This window comes from Carcharodon carcharias, chromosome 5 (assembly GCF_017639515.1).
Source record: "Carcharodon carcharias isolate sCarCar2 chromosome 5, sCarCar2.pri, whole genome shotgun sequence".
NCBI lineage: Eukaryota > Metazoa > Chordata > Chondrichthyes > Lamniformes > Lamnidae > Carcharodon > Carcharodon carcharias.
Genome location: NC_054471.1, coordinates 25,622,621 through 25,638,590, shown reverse-complemented (window position 1 = coordinate 25,638,590; position 15,970 = coordinate 25,622,621).

Genomic DNA, 15,970 nt, shown 5'->3' with positions numbered 1-15,970 from the left:
CCAATTCTCTCCCCCCCCCGACCTTAAACCAGCTTATATTTCCCCCCTCTCCTGTTTTTACTTATTCTGTTGAAGGGTCATGAGGACTCAAAATGTCAACTTTGTTCTTCTCCGCCGATGTTGCCAGACCTGCTGAGTTTTTCCACGTAATTCTGTTTTTGTTTTGGATTTGCAGCATCCGCAGTTTTTTTGTTTTTATCTTAATGTTCTCCTGCCTGTCATGAAGGTTACTCTCGAAACCCATACCTCACAACCCTCCAACAGTGTTTAATGAATCACTCTTTGAAAAACTGTTGCTACACAGGAAGATTTATGAGGCTGTGATCAGGGAGAATGCAAGAAGGAGCCTCTCTGGGACTGAATATGGACACTGTTCAAATACAAGGACTGAATGGCTTTCCTTCATACTTGCTTTAAACTAATAAACAGTCTCCTCTCTCTACAAAAGGCTCATTTTATTTTTTGTTTATTTTTGTGACATTTCACCCCAACTGGTAAAATTTCATCAAATTATTTAGAATATACATCACAGGAAGAGGCCATTCAGCCCAACCGGTCCATGCCAGTATTTTTGTTTGACTCGACCCTTTCTCATATTATTCTATCACTGTAACCCTGCTCTTTGGATTTCCAGCATCCGCAGTTTTTTGTTTTTATCTCTGAAATGCTTGCCTAGCCTCCCCTTATATACACCTATGTTATTCACTTCAACACTCCTGGAGGTAGTGACTTCCACATTCTCACCACTCTGGGTAAAGGAGTTTCTTCTGAATTCCCTATTGGATTCCTCAGTGACTATCTTGTATTGTTGGTTTTCCCTCTTACTCTTCCGCACAAGTGCAAGCACACTCCTCCTAGGGCTACGCTATCAAAAGGTTTTATAATTTTAAAGACCTTCCCAAGGTCACCCCTCAGTCTTCCCTTTTTCTAGAGAAAAGAAGCCCATCCTGACAATCCTTTTCTGACATGTATACCCACACACTCCTGGTATCATCCTTGTAAATCTTTTTGAGTCTCTCCAGTGCCTCTATGTCCTTTTTATACCCTGTTGACAAGAGCTACAATCACATTACTTGAATTACAGTCAAACCAAAGCTGATACAAGTTTAGCATAACCTTTTCTTTTCAATTCCGTCACTCCAGAAATAAACTCTAGAGCTTAGTTTGTTTTTGTTATGCTTTTATTGGTCTGTGCCTCAACTTCTAAAGATTTTTGCATTTGTACTCCCAGATCATTTTGCTCCACTATCACATTTAGATTCTTATTTTCTAAGTGATATGGGGCTTCCAGATTTTTCTTAGCAATATGTATTACCTCACATTTATGTGCTGAACTTCATTTTCTAATTCCTTGCCTGTACTGCTAGTTTATTCATGTCCTCCCATAATTTAATGCATTCCTCCTCAGTATTGATTATCCTCTACAATTTGGTGTCACCCGCAAACTTAGAAATTGTATTTTTGATTCCAAAGTCCAAATCGTTAATGTAAATTGTGAACAGCAGTGATCCCAGCACTGGTCCTTGTGAAACATCACTCCCACTTTCTGCCATTCTGAATAACAGCTCTTTACTCCCACTCTCTGCTTTCTGTCTTGAAGCCAGCTCGCAATCCGTTCTGACACTTGTCCCTGACTGCACATTCTCTGGCCTTATTCAATGGTCTATTATGGGGCACCTTATCAAAGGCCTTTTGAAAACCAAGATTTATTACATCCACTGCATTATCCTTGTCTATTCTTTCTGTTACTTCTTCAAAGAATTCTTTGAGGTTGGTTAGGCCAGACTTTCCTTATTGAAATCCCTGTTGACTATTCATTACTGTATTTTTAGTTTCTAGATGGGTTTCTATTTTCTCCTTCAGTAAATATTCCACGATCTGATGAATTGAAAAGAGCTGAACTCCCGAGGTGAGGTGAGAGTGACTGCCCTTGATATCAAGGCTGCATTTGATTGAGTGTGGCATCAAGGAGCCCGAGCAAAACTGGAGTCAATGGGAATGAGGAGGGAAACTCTCTACTGGCTGAAGTCATACCTAGCACAAAGGAAGATGGTTGTGGTTGTTGGAGGTCAGTCATCTCAGCTCCAGGACATCACTGCAGGAGTTCCTCAGGGTAGTGTCCTCAGCCCAACCATCTTCAGCTGCTTCATCAATGACTCTCCCTCTATCATAAGGTCAGAAGCAGGGATGTTCGCTGATGATTGCACAATGTTCAGCACCATTCTCAACTCCTCAGATACTGAACCAGTCTATGTCCAAATGCAGCAAGACCTGGATAATATCCAGGCTTGGGCTGACAAATTGCAAATAACATATGCACCATACAAATGTCAGGCAATGACCATCTCCAAAAAGAGAGATTCCAACCATCACTCCTTGACATTCAATGGCATTACCATCACTGAATCCCCCACGATCAACATCCTGGGCATTACTATTGACCAAAAACTGAACTGGACCAGCCGTATAAATAATGTAGCTACATGAGCAGATAAAAGGCTGGGAATTCAGTGGAGTGTAACTCACCTTCTGACTCCCCAAAGCCTGTACACCATCTACAAGGCACAAGTCAGGAGTGTGATGGAATACTCTCCACTTGCCTGGATAAGTGCAGCTCCCACAACACTCAAAAAGTTCAACACCATCGAGGAAAATCAGCCCGCTTTAACATTCACACCCTCCACCACTGACGCACAGTAGCAGCAGTGTATACCATCTACAAGATGCACTGCAGGAATTCACCAAGGCTCATTTGACAGCACTTTCCAAACCCATGACCTCTACCATTTAGAAGGACAAGGGCAGCAGACACATTGGAACACCACCACCTGCAAGTTCCCCTCCAAGCCACTAACCACCCTGACTTGGAATTATATCGCCGTTCCTTCACTGCTACTTGGTCAAAATCTAGGAACTCCCTTCCTAACAGCACTGTGGGTGTACCTAAACCACATGGGCTGCAGCGGTTCAAGAAGGCAGCTCACCACCACCTTCTCAAGGGCAACTAGGGATGAACAACAAATGTTGGCCTAGCCCACATCCCATGAATGGATTAAAAAAACTCCCCACTAGCAATGTCAAGCTGACTAGTTTATAATTCCCTGGTCTTTTTCTATCTCTATTAAATACAGGCATAACATAAGTTATCTTCCAGTCCTCCTCTTCTGATAAATTATTCAACCTGACTTGCAACTATATTGGATTACAGTGAGGGAGTGTTACATATCGTCAGCCTTACACTCTCATCCTGACCTATCTTGGTTGAGCAGCTAAATGACTAGAGATAGATCCGGATGCAGTGGGTGGCCTGGACGTTTTCTATGTCTTGCCAAGCTCTACATTATGGTGCTGAGCTAATTAGATTGTTGAGCTTCATCCACCCGGTCCACTGGAATAAGTCTTCTCATGCCAGGGTAGACAAATCCCTGAATCACTGAGGATAGGAGACCTGACAGCTACCCTCACATGGTTTGGCCTGCCCATTGTTTATTGGGGTGTGGCCGCTGTCGCATGCTAACAACTACTTGGAGCCACAAATGAGACCTAGATGAAGGTGAGGACCAATACAGGATGAGTGACTCCGAAGAGTGTGGTGAGCCAGCCAGTGAGAAGTGCTAACCCTCCCTTATACCCGTTACACCCCAATGTCGCTGTGAAGGCTGAGAGGTCAAGTATTGGACTTGAAATCCAATGGGGTTTCTCCAAACAGGTTCGAACCCTTCTTGCAATGGATCAGCTGCATGTGCATTATTCAATCTGTGTCATGGTGCCTCTGCTATCTCTTTAGATTCAATCAAAATGTAATCCATCCAGACCAGAGTCTTAAACTTCTTTGAGTTTGATTAGTTTATCTTGAGTTCCTCTCTTATTATTTTAAATATGGTGATATCGTTCAAGTCTTAATTTCTGATGTCATGTCATATGATCTGCCTGCTTGGTAAAAACTGAAGCAAAGTCATCATTTAATATTCCTACTGTTTCTCTAATGCTGCCTGAGGTTTTATCCTGTACATCCCTTAGAGTGCCTATTCAAATCCTGACCTTCCTTTTTTTACTGATATGCCTGTAGAATGTTTACCATATGGTTTTATGTTCCTTGAAAATTTAATTTCAGAGTTCATCTTTACCTTCCTTTTGTTTTTACTTCTCCCCTAGAATCTTCATATTCTCCCATGTCTTGCTCTCCTCTGCCATCCATGTATTTATTGCATGTCCCTTTTCATCCCTACGTTTCCCTTGTGATTTTATTCATCCATGGCACTTCTTGTTTGTCTTTTTAAAAATCCAGAATTTGTTCTTCCTGGACTCTGTTGAACATCATTTTAAATATTTCCCATTTGCTGTTCTGCGTCAGTTTTGCTAATATTGTCCATTATTTTTTCCCAGGTCCATCAAAATTGGCTTTTCGCCTATTTATTAGTCTGAGTTTTGTGCCTTTTCTTTATTCTTTCAGGGGATGTGGCTGTTGCTGGCAATACCAGCATTTGTTGCCCATCCCTAATTGCCCTTGAACTGATTGGCTTGCTATGCCACTACATAGGGCAGTTAAGAGTCAACCACATTGCTGTGGGCCTGGAGTCACATGTAGGCCAGACCGGATAAGGATGGCAGGTTTCCTTCCCTAAAGGGCATTAGTGAACTAGATGGGTTTATATGGCAATCAATGATAGTTTCATGGTCACCATTAGACTAGCTTTTTTAATTGCATTTTTCTTAACTTAATTCAAATTCCACCAGCTGCTGTGGTGGGATTTGAACCCATGTCCCCAGAGTATTCACCTGGGCTTCTGGATTACTATTCCGGCGATTTGACCACCACATCATCATCTCCCTTGCTATGCTTATACCCTTATTAAATGTAATCTGTGTTTCTTTCCCATGTGCTCTAAAACTTTAATGTACATATATTTTGGCTGTCTTGAAGTTTTGATATCATTGGATATCACTTTTGCTTTGTTTTGCTCTGGGCAGTCTAGGTTGGTGGGGGTGGAGGTGGGGGGTGGTGGGGGGGGGGGGCGGTGGTGTCAAGGTCCACTGGGCAAATGATCTACAAGGTCAAGAGGCAAGATAAACAGCAGTGAGGTGACAATTAGAGAAACGGGTCAGAGATGTAGATTCTGGGAGGGTTAGTGGTGTAGAGAGAAGAACCAGGAACAAGTCTCAGGACACTGAAGGAGCCCTTTAACACTGGGAGATGGTGCTAGCTCCCTCCAGACTGGCCAAAGATGACCAGGTGCCTATTAATGTGCAAGTATTTTATGGCTGTGTTGACCAGCTGTCATATTAAAGCTGCTATCACCCAATGGATTCCCCTCATACTTCATATATTTATATATAAAAAGACAGTAATGATTAACATGAGGAGGCTAACAATGTGACTAAAAAAGGCATCTAATTACTGGCAGAAACAATTCCCTTTAACCCTTTGTCCTGGCCAATATTTATCACTCAATCACTTCAAAAAGACAGATGATCTGCTCATTATCCCGGTGCTGTTTGTGAGACCATGCTGTGATCAGATTGACAGTCTTCTTTCTGCCAACACTTCATCAGTACTTCACTGGCTGTAAAACACTTTGGGTCTTCCTGGCATCATGGGTGCATTATATAGATGCTTAATCCCTTCTTCCTTTACACACCAATTACAATGTGTTTTTTTGGGGGTGTGGAGGGTAACCAATTGTGGCCATCCAAAACACAAAAACTTCAGAAACAGGAGCTGAAGAGGGCCATTCGACCCTCCAGACCTGCTCCATCATTCAATAATATGGTGATTGATCTTCTACTTCAACATCACCTTCCTGTTCTATTGACATATCCCTTAATTCCCTTAGGAACCAAAAACCTATTGGCCTCTGTCTTGAATTATATTGAATCATAGAACTCTGGGGTCGAGAATTTCAAAGATTCACACCCGTCTGAGTGAAGAGGTTTCCCCTCATCTCAGTCCTGAATATCCAACCCCTTATTCTGAGTGTTGTGGATTCCCCAGCCAGAAGAAACATTTTCTCACCATAATCCTAAACAAAGCCCCTTGAGAATTTTATACGTTTCAATAAGATTACCTCATTATTCTAAACCTGAGGAAATATAGGCCTAGTCTACTCAATCTCTCCTCGTAAAACAATTCCCCCATCCCAGTACCCCGTCTAGATTACCTTTGCTGTGCTGACGATCGCTTAACAATGTAGCAGTTCATTACACCACCAAAGTGCTTCACACAGCTGAATGGCTGCAATGCGCTGAGTAGGTAAATGAGGCCATCATCCTATGCACAAAATGATTCAACAAACAGGGCTGAGATGGCTAGAATCAAACAGTCTGTAGTAATTATGGTTTTGTTTAGTGTGTAATGTACCTTTAAGAATAATACTTGTTAGGGAAGATCACATGATCTAAAACGGACAGGCTGAAAGACCGGTTCAAACATTCAAAGCAAGCATGAAAAAGCTGACTGGCTATTCCTAGGTAACCAAGCTAGCACGCTTTCTTTTTCATTACAGGACTACGCCTCATACAACACCAGGTATCACACCTGCGGAGTTATTGATGAAACGCAGTCTCAGGACGAGATTGAGTTTAATAATGCTGAATTTAGAGGGGAAGGTGGAAAGGAGTCAGGGAAGGCAGAAAAATAGACACAACTGGCATAGTCACGAGAGGAAATTTACCATTGGAGAGGCGGTACACATGAAAAACTTCGGAGAAGGACCAAAGTGGTTACCGGGTGAAATAAGTGTGGTGACTGGACCTCTATCTTACCACATGGAGGTGGAAGGCCGGATCATCCGGAAACATGTGGAACATTTAAGGAAGAGAGAGATAAATCACCAAGATTTGGTTCCACCAGTGATTATGACTGAGTCTGTGTTTCCTATTGGGAAACTCAGCCCAGGACTGACATGCCCGATGTTCCTGTAAGAGTTAAGGATACAGAACTGCAAGTGCCCACCGAAGCATCTGATGTTCAGGCAACTCCGGAAAAGGAGGTTCCTGACAAAGAATCTGAAGTTGTGGAGCTGCGACATTCCACACGTATCAGGAAACCACCTGAAAGACTGAACTTGTAAGTTCCTTACCCAGTGTAAATATTGTGTTGTCTTGAAAAAAAATGTACTTGTAAATATAATGTGTATAGCCGAGTTAAAGGTGGAGGAATGTAGTAATTGTGGTTTTGTTTAGTGTGTAAAGTACCTTTAAGAAAAGTATTTATTAGGGAAGATCACATGATCTGTAGTAACCAAATGGAAAGTAGCACAGGCTACCCCAGCAGTTGGTGTAGAGATAGAGTTGGAGTTGAAAGCACACGTGTAGTTGCTGCTGAGTATATTGTAAATAAACTTAAAGTTTCCACCTAAGAAGTGTCTGCAGATCAACTCGATCATTAATAGCACAGCTCGGCCACCTAACAACAGTCATTGCATTGTCACAACACAGAAGGAATAGGCCATTCAGGAGGGTCTCTGCACGAGGAAATCAGCTCATCCCACTGCCAGCTCTTTCCCTGTAGCACTGCAAATTCCTTCTCTTCAGCTGCTTAACCAATTCCCTTTTGAATTTGCCTCCACCGCACTCTGGGGCAGTACATTCCAGGTGCTAAGCAGTCACTGCATACAAAACCTTTCCTTATGTCACCACTGGTCCTTTTGCCAACCATTTTAAATAATGTCCCCTGGTTCTCAACCTTTCTGCCAATGGGAACATCTCTATTCTTTCCTTCCTTAGCTTTCCTGAACATCTTGTAAACCAAGAATATTTGGAGTCCAGCCCTGCCCCTTTTTTTTGAGCATGGTCTCCATTATTATCATACTTTCATGTGGTTATGTATAGCTGAAGTGCACCAACGTTCCTCACCACACTCTGTGCATTTACACACATGCACAGGCTTTACAGAGGAGCACAGCCTGGCCATCCCTAATGACCCCAAAGCACAGCCAATTCTCGAGGCTGTGCCGGGTGTATGTTAACCATGTATGTTATGTGGAGACATAATTGGACCCAAAGATATTAGCGGACAGGTACATGCCCCTGTGCAGCAGTGCTGTTACCTAGCTTAGAGTACACATGGCCCAGCCACTGTCGAGACGTTGTTAAAGCCAGGTGCTGTTTGCAAACATCAGAAATGCAAAAATCGGTTTGAGGAGAAGAAGCTGAAAAGTTTGGAGTTTGGTCTAAAATACTGCCAACTTCAGCACGGAGAAAAATTAAACATTAAAATTACTGAGCGTAAGTAAACTTTATATCATGCTGAGATTTCAGTTTGGGTGAAAGGGTGCGTGAATTTGTGGAAGTTTAAGAGATTCATGAAAGTGTGAATGTGATTGTCAAGTGTGCTCATTTCAATTTAAGATTATGCGCCTAGAATTTGGATTTAAAAATACTGAATTACACTTTAAGTTAAGGATGCTAGTATGGGTTTGTTTTGACTAAAAACTGACTTGTGCAACTGTAAGATACTGTAAGCTAAGGAGTTTGTTTCACAAAAGATAAGATCCAGCCCTTTTAGCCTTGATGATGTGCTTGCTAGGGTGTCTGGTTAAAAACCCAACCTGAACTTTTGTAAACACTGCTTTAATTGGACGAGAGTTAAGAAAATGCTCCTATTCCTTTGTACAGTTTAAATTAAAGATGTGTGATCTTGCTGTTTCTAAAAAAATATTGAGCCAGTTTAAAGATAGAATTTAGCATTTAAAGGCTTGGCAAAAAAAATAAAATGGAGTTTGGTTTCCTTTCAATTGGAATTTTTTTTTTAAATTATGTAAAATGACATGATTGTGTATATCTGAAAATGTTCCACTCCCCCCTCCTCGCTACAAGCAGACAAGTTAACCTTTCCACTGACAGCCTTTTTCTCAAAAATCTCTTCATCATGTAACAAATTTTGTGTTTCTGAATGTAAATTCACACATTGGGCATTATTAAATTTTAAGCTTCTAAATTGACAGACGTGATTGGGCAAATGAACCCACTGAGCTCTTGGGCAGATTCATGGGCGGATTCTTTGTATTTGAAGGGGTGACAATGATTTTCAGGTCCACATGAAAACTGATGCAGGAGGAAGAAATACAACGGTTTTTTGAGAATTGAAGAACTTATCTCCAGACATCAAATGTCACAGCACGGTGACGATTTAGTCTAAGGCTTTGCCCTTTAAAGGCCAGGCCTTAACCCATTCAGGGCCATTTGTTATCTTTCGAGACAAAGGCCGGGATTTTCAGTGCCCGCTGGTGTCGGGCGTGTTCAGTGGTGTGAGTGGACAATATGGCGTCATCAGCTTCATGACAGCTTGAAACCAGTTTGCGATTGTCCGCTCATCCTGCCGATTGCGGGCCATGTTCTCTGCCATCGGACGTGGGGAACCTCACTGTAATATATCAGCAAATCGTTATTAGGCCTGCCCGCCGGAATTGTCCCCCCTCCAACCCCGACTGGATTGTCCGCCCATGTTGTTAGGGAAACACGCCAATCTGTTTAACAACAGCAGATAAGCGATGTATACCTGGCAGGCTGTAACTCGCTTGGTCAGCTCGCAGTCATCAGCGCCAGGCTTCACAGACAGCACCGCATCACTTTTAGTGGGGCTCATGGGTAGGTCTCTACCTACCAGATCAGCCATATGTGGGTGGCTTTTCAATGGCTGCAAGGCTAGGCCTTGTTTGGGGAAGGGGGAGAAGTGGCCTCAGGTGAGGAAAGAGGCTGCAGAGCGAGGGTTGTACTGGGGAAGGAGGGTATCCCAGGGTGTGTGTGGGGACACATGTTGATCTGTGCAAGTGGTCTCAGGAAGGTGAGGACTGAGGAGGCAGTCTCCAGAGGAGATGAGGCCAGATGGACATATGAGGGTCTGTGTGTGAGAATGGGTGATGATGTCCCTCGAGCTGGCAGTGAGTGAGATGCCAGTGAACGTGTGATGGGCCTGAGGGTGTGAGTTTAGAGTGATGAGCTGGTTGCCATATCCTGGCTGCACAAATGAAATCATTCATCCTCTATCTGCATTGGATGGCCAACCTCTGTGCAGCGTTAGCACTGATCACCATTGCCATTGCCTACCAAGCCTGAGTGGTAATGTAGCTGCCCCTCCTGTGGCCCGAGCAGGGGTAGAGGACATTACAGCAGCCTCCACGGTGTCCAAAAGGGCATGCGAGGGCTGGAGTCTTCTTGCCTTTCGGGACCATGTCTTCTTTGCTGCAGTCCTGGGCTGGAAGCACTGAGCGTGGCTGTACTGTAAATGTGGTGTCTGGTGTGATGAAGCGCTGAGGTGATGGTGTTGCAGGCGAATCGGAGCCTGCCCTCTTTCGAAACAGCGTGTTTCCTGGGAATTCATAATTAATATGGTGGGCTTGGGACAACACGGTGTGAAAAGCCGCCATTGCAGCTGGCGTGAGGAACGTTGTTTCACCCACCCACTGCTGCACTTAGTGCAAATCTGGGACAATTCCACCCAAAGTGTTCAAGAAGGGCAGATATCGAAACTGCCTTTAAACTAGTTGTGAGAACTTTTGTCTCTCATTTAAAAACACCACACAATTCCATAAAGCATCTGTATTATTGTTTCCGAGAATATAACTGATATATTAGAAAAAAAAATGAGTCGCTGGAAAATTTACCTGAAAGTTTAAAAGGATAATCAAACTTTCGTTTACAAAAACATATGGAGATCTCTTCACATGGTTCATCCGTATTAAAAAAGAGTTTATTTTGTGGGGAAATCAAATTGAACAATGACAAAACTAGTCACTCCAACAACACGGCTATTTGACCGCTAGAGCTGCCGGACAAACTTGATTGGCCAGCTGCTCCTGCAGTCCCCACAGTGCCAGAGTTCAGTCATGGCCGCTGTTGGGTCTGAAAGGAGACCCATGGTCGACAGCCTCCAGAGCAAGGTAAGACCGGGGTTTTTAGGGCAGGAAGGGATCAGGCACCCTTGAGGGGGACAGGTGAGCTTTGGAGGCCAGTGGGGGGAGAGAACATCCTGGGTGGGTGTGCCCCCAATGTGTACAGGGCACCCCCTGATATGCCCCAATTCCATCCTGCCTTTAAAAACAAAATTGATTAACATCGGCCTTCTCACACAGGCCTGCATGCCACTGCCCAGTTTATCATGGCAGTGGAGGTGGACTGAGGGCCTTACATGGGCAATAATTGGCTACTTAAGGCCCTCAATAGGCCTAAGGGCGGGTGGGCTAGTGGGCACCTTACTCAATGATCCTATTATGGGGAAGGGGTCGGGGGTGAGTGTGAAGGCGGTTGCCTGCCACATATTTTATGTGCCTCCCCCACCCACCTTCCAAAAACACACCCTGAAGGGGTCATAAAATCCAGCCCAAGATCAAAAAGGACATGGCACAGAAACAAGCCATTCAGCCCAATCGGCCCATGGTGATAGATTGGGAAATGTTAATGCACAAAGAGACCTGGATGTCCTTGTACAGCAATCACTGAAAGCAAGCTTGCAGATGCAGCAAGCAGTTAGGAAGGCAAATGTATGTTGGCCTTCGTTGCAAGAGGACTTGAGTACAGGAGCAAGGATGTCTTACTGCAATTGCACAGGGCCTTGGTGAGACCATATCTGGAGTATTGTGTGCGGTTTTGGTCTGCTTACCTAAGAAAAGATATACTTGCCATTGAGGGAGAGCAGCGAAGGTTTGTCATGCTAATTCCTGGGATGGCAGGATTGTCGTATGAGGAGAGATTGGGCTGACTAGGCCTGTACTCACGAGTTTAGAAGGATGGATGGAGATCTTGTTGAAAAGTATAAAATTCTGACAGGGCGGGACAGACTGGATGCAGGGTTGGTGTTTCCTCTGGCTGGGGGGGTCTGGAACAAGGGGTCACAGTCTCAGGATACAGGGTAGGCCATTTAGGACTGAGATGAGGAGAAATTTCTCCACTCACAGGATGGTGAGCTTGTGGAATTCTCTACCACAGAAGGTTGTGGAGGCCAAGTCACTGAATATATTTAAGATGGAAATAGATAGACTCTAAAGGCGTCAAGGGGTATGGGGAGAGGGTGGGAGTGCGGCGTTGAGATCATATTGAATGGCAGAGCAGGTGCGAAGGGCCGAAGGGCCGAATGGCCTACTCCTGCTCCTATTTCCTATGTTTCTGTGCCTCGAGCCTCCTCCAATACTTATCCAATACTGATGGAGCCTGGTCCTTCTTAAATTGCATCTCTTTTTGTCAGCCCTCCTAAAATGTCCTTCCATTGGCTCAACATCTGTTTATTTTTGACTGTGCCTTTGTGAAGTGCCTTAGGATGTTTCACCTCGCCAGCGAGGTGTTGTCTTAACACAGGCACATCTGTTTGGATCCAGCCCATGGAATGAGGTGGGCTTCAATGGGGAAATCTGGCTGGGCCCTCTGCTCGCATTGGGTTGGTGTGAATAGACACAGCTGAAACCACTGTGCCGAACTGCCGACTGGGTCTACACAGTCAGGGCTGAATGACTGGCCAGTGGCTGAGTGTGGGTTAGTCAGGTAATTATCAACCTCCAGGTAATTAGACATAATAGGATCAGCATGGCCTGCTGAATTAATCACAGCCCTTCACTGTTGTCCTGGTAGGCAGAGTATCTGAAGCCACTGAGCCTGATATTCCTGTGGTGGGAAGAGGGGTTGCTTTCACATTAATCAGCTTAAGCGAACTGGACGGCAATGACACTGGAATTTGGCTGGGGTTACGGATTGGGGGGATGGTCTTGCCCTCCCTCCATTGGCAGTGAGGGCAGGTGTCTCTTCCATCACCGACCCTCACCCCCACCCCACCCCCCCTCACCCCCTTTGCAGATGTTACTGGTACAATGATGCCAACTTGGATCTCCCACCGGTTCTGCCTCCATTATCCCAGCGCTAAGTATGACATGTGCCAGCACCAGAGACTGGCAGGAGTGCTGGATTGCCCAACAGTCATGCAGTGCATCACCACAGGTGTCAGTCCAAAACTGATCCCCCTCCCACCCACTTCCAAACTGGACAATCACAAAAATAGTACAGTCACCTGCATTACCATAAGGTGTTAATCCGATATTACCCTCCTGTTGCCAGCCCTTCCAAAGTGGACACCCTAACAATGGCACAGATGCCTGTTACCCCCCCCTCCTCCACCCATAAGCAAGTCCCCTGACCCCAGGATAGGGCACAGGATCAGGGATGTGGCTGACAATCTTATCGATTGCTTCTGAGTGAAGAGCAGATCTACAAGAATTTCAGGCTGATATAGACAGGGCTCATTGCTATTGAAACTGCTTGAGCCGGAAGCTCAATCTATTGGCTATTAATCCACCTTTCAACAGATATCGCCTGCTTTTAATAAACACTAACTCATCATCAAAGTAACTGGATATGCGAGGCTTCTTTTACAGGAACTGACTCACCCCCATCACATTCCCCCCTCCTCCCACTCCTCTAACTTCAAAGACTACAGAACTCACTGTAAGATGTGCAGTTGAAATTCCAATAAATCCACGGTCAGCTCTGAGCTGTTAAACTTACAGAGGATCAATAGTGTCCCATAAATAAATCCTCAGGAGTGAAGGCAAATCGAAGGGTTCTGAATGTCAGTGTAGGGACTTAATTCTCTCAACTGGCAATGATTACAAGACTGTCCGTAAACGAGAGGTCAGCTGATGTCAGCATATGCAACTTCAAGGAGTTTATACACCTCCTACTCCATCTGGATTCCAGAATTGCTTGGTAGAAAAGATGAGGTATGAGGAGAGTTTTCAAAGCACATATAGGGAGAAAAGCAAAATGAAGCAAGCTAGTGAGAGAGATCCAGAGGGCTGGGTAAAATTCTCGAACCCAAAACTGATTTTAGCTGCAATAATCTTTACTGAGTCGTCCATGACTTGACACATGCAATATCTAGGAACTAGTCATATGGAGAAGGAACTTTTTTTTATAACTTGTTAAGCAGTCCACATTTAACTGAAGAATCTGTTTGTTCTGACACAGCTTTCTCTTTATAAGTGTGAGTCAAAATGTGAAGTATCCTGGGAACGAACGGCTTAACCGTTTTAACCACTCCAAACTCTGTTCCCAAGCTAAGATCTCCATTCTTCTCCCTGGAAAATAGTTGAGATTAAACCAATTTGCAACCTCAGGTGTCATGTTTGATCCCAAGATGAACCTCCAAACTCAATGTTGTTCCATCAATATAAGACCGCCTTTTCCCATTTCCATAATATCATACCTGTCTCAGCTCATTGGCTGTTGAAACCCTCATCCATGCCTTTGTTATCTCTAGACTTGACTATTTCAATGAACTGCTGGCTGGTTTCCCACATTCAAATCCCTCCATGGCCTCACCCCTTTGTATCTCAGTAATCTTCTCCAGCCCCACAACCCTCCAAGGTATCTGCATGCTTTTAATTCTGGCATCTTGTGAATCCCCAATGTTAATCGCTCCAGCATTGGTGGCCATGCCTTCAGATGCATGGGCCCTAAGCTTTTGAATACTCTTCCTATGTCTCTCCACCTCTCTACCTCACTTTCCTCCTTTAAGACACACCTTAAAAACCTACCTCTTCAACCAAGCTTTTGGTCATCTGACCTAATATCTCCGAATGTGGTTTGATCTCATACTTTGTTTTATAATGTTCCTAGTGAAGGGGCTTGGGACATTTCATTATATTAAAAGTGCTACTTAAGAATAATTTGTTGTTATTGTATATTTCGAGCTACAATACCAGTCCACAAGCCATCTACAACAAACGGTTCAATCTGAAATAATACCTAATCCTATGTGCAGCATATGTAATTAAGAATAAGGTACCTTACAACAATGGTGCAATAACTGAATGAGCTACAAACTATTGCTGTTGCAGTGGGAGAAATGCTGCTTGGTCCCCTGCTGAGCGCAGAGGCAGCCAGCAGCATGAAGAGGCATCCAGGAGTGTGGAACCCAATTAACTGTATTGTACAATCATGGTAATGAGGTGGGAGCACCAAATCTGCATGCTGTCCACCTCCAATGGAACCGGCCAGGGCAGGTGACAAATTATGTCCCACTGCCGCAGTACCATTGCCCCTGAGAAACAGGTGTGACGCCAGTGCGGGCATGAAGACATTACAATCTTAAAAAAAACTGTATTCTTTTTAAAATGGACCCTGATAAACTGTTAGGATGGCTGCCCAGAGGGTCGGGTGAGCTTTTTTACAACTTCAACAGACTAACCATGTTCCGGAAAGTTCCGAAATGAATTATAATGGGTAGGAACTTTCCCCGTGCACATGCCTAAACAGCATTCATCTGTGGAATTTCATACTTGCTATTGTCATAGCTTACTCGAAAGCACAGATAGTGGACTCCTTGACTCTATGACTCCAGGTTTGCAACATAACAAAGGAAAGTTACTGAGGCTAGTTATCCACAAGTGAAGTGTGAAAGACCACTAGTTACCTTCTATTTAATATCAGTTGCCTTTGGTTACGTGACTGAAACTAATTTTTACTATTGAAAGACTACAATCTGCCTTCTATTGTGTTTCAATGGTCATTGATCATGTGATTGAAACTGTTCTCTGCTACTTAAAATCTTTTATTCCAAAATCCAGCAGAGACCTGGGCAGTTTACATATCAATATTAACAATACTACAGCTGCAGAGGAAGGCTGTACCACCCTCCTTTTCAAGAACTGCAAGGCTTAAAAGTCTTTTAAAAATCCTCATCCAGCCTGTTTCCGAAAAGCTCTGAGTTCACCTGCAAAGAAATTGGACCTCTGGTTACAACAGACACCAGTGCCTGTCTACATGACCTGCTGAGCAGCCTCCTTTGAAGGAACCCTGCAGTTAATCGGGATCTGGCCCCAGCCATCTGAATTTCCCTGAACTATAATTCCAGAGTGGGAAAGCCTCCCTCTTTCACTGGACTCTCAAAGCCACATAAACTGCCAATGATTATGTTTGGTCTTAATACTTATTAGAAGTGCATAACCTTCATAACTGTATCTTTCTTAAGTGTGTGCTGTGTGGT